Raw genomic sequence first — 1,947 nt, forward strand, 5'->3', positions numbered from 1 at the left:
TAGAAGGACGAGGAGGACCAATACTCTATCCAGAGGTTAACGGAGCATCTTTTGTGCTTAAGCATAGCATCATACAACTCATTCAAAATCATTGCCAGTTCCACGGCTTACCAAATGACGATCCCAACTCTTACTTAGATAGATTCCTCTCCTTATCCAACTTATATAAGCAAAACGGGGTTGAACAAGATGTAGTTCGTCTGTATCTGTTCCCCTACTCCTTAACTGTTCATGCAAAAACCTGGTTCGAGGGGTTAGAACCCAACTCTATCACCTCATGGGAGGAAATGGCAACAACTTTCTTAATCAAGTACTTTCCCCCATCAAAACAAATCAGACTTAGAAATGATATCGTAAACTTTCAACAAGAATACGATGAATCACTCTACACTGCATGGGAAAGATTTAAACATTTGCTTCGAAGATACCCGAACCACTGTCTTGAGAGCTATATTCAAATTTTGACCTTCTATAAAGGTCTGAATCAGAACAACAAGTCTACTCTTGATGTTGTTTCTCAAGGTAACTTCATGAACTTCACTGCTTACGAGGCCTAGAGATTGATCGAGGAGATGACTATGCACCATCACGATTGGAACACGGAAGAGCACATTTCATCAGCAACACCGCTTTCCGCATCCGATCCTATCGAAAATAAAACCATCAAATTTCTCTCGGACCAACTAGAAAATCTTACCAAAGAAGTCAGAGAGCTAAAGAAACTTCCACAACATGTGTCTCAAGTGCAATTATGCTAGAATTGTACTAACCCACATCCGACTAAGGTATACGAGGCTGAATGTAAGGACTCTGTTGTCTACTCTGATAAGATCCTAGCTCATCCACACAACCATCATACCCAACCCACTACCCCACCAGAGACAAGTTCAGACGATGTCCTACTGCGAATCATCCACATGATCACAGCAAGACAAGACACAGCTGACTTAGTCATGACTAATCACTTGAGTAGTCTTGAAAATCAATTAAGCTAGCTAAATCAACGTCTCGATTCTCTAGGTTGTCCTAAAATTGACTCAAAGGTGGCACATAGCCAACCTTCAGTTTCTTCTAAGGAGAAGAAACTAACTAATACCCATTCAGTAGTAGTCATTGAGTCATCACCTAAACCTACTGGGAAAGCACCCATTCTATTCCCGGGCCGTCTCAAACAAAGACACAACAAGATGAAATCTTTCAAGCTTGACGGTAAATTTTTGGAGACTGTGTCTAAAAATTCTCATAGTAAGAAGTATTTTAGGAAACTCCTATCAACCAAAGATAAGGTACCCGAAGTACCCAATGTCCCGCTGAACGCGAATTGTTCAGCCATTCTCTTAAATACTCTTCCTAAAAAACTAGGGGATACTGGACAATTTACCCTTCCTTATTTTATCTACCAATCTGGTACTATCTATTCTCTCGCTGACCTTGGTGCCAACATCAATTTCATGCCCTATTCCGAGAATGAAGAGAATAAGATAGAAGTAGAAGACAAGAAGAATAACCAATGCACACCTACCTAATTATCACTCTCACCTTATTTTGATCTTTTAATGACTGGAGAGGATTTCATTCTACAAGAACTCTCTGAACCAATTATTCTTGAAATTCCCGACCAGAGTGACGAGGAGGTGGATGAGGAAATTGAAATGGAGACTCCGGATGAGAAGAAAGAGATGGAGTATTCTAGCACTGAAGTAGTTGTTAATGCTGATACCATATTAGAGACGTCAGTGGACATCATCCCACCTCCATCCTTAGAGTAAAACATTACGACTAATCAGAAGTCACTTAGAAGAAATACGGGTTTTGCGTTAGCGCCACCCTATAAACCATCACTCAGATACATAATGACATACACACCGTGGAGTGATAAGGACCCCTTTGACCATCCCTTTCCAATAAAGGAGGTAAAAGAAGTTGATAGCTTTGTTATACCTCAAG

The 1,947-nt window shown here is 40.5% G+C and overlaps 1 non-coding gene across 1 annotated transcript; it reads right to left on the bottom strand.

The window, feature by feature from the left end:
- Window positions 1–335: 335 nt before the first annotated feature.
- On the bottom strand, window positions 336–442 carry LOC139845888 (small nucleolar RNA R71). Its single transcript, XR_011758642.1, has one exon. It is a non-coding gene; the product is annotated as a small nucleolar RNA R71 (small nucleolar RNA).
- Between the last annotated feature and the right edge of the window lie 1,505 nt (window positions 443–1,947).

This window comes from Rutidosis leptorrhynchoides, chromosome 4, assembly GCF_046630445.1.
Source record: "Rutidosis leptorrhynchoides isolate AG116_Rl617_1_P2 chromosome 4, CSIRO_AGI_Rlap_v1, whole genome shotgun sequence".
Lineage (NCBI taxonomy): Eukaryota > Viridiplantae > Streptophyta > Magnoliopsida > Asterales > Asteraceae > Rutidosis > Rutidosis leptorrhynchoides.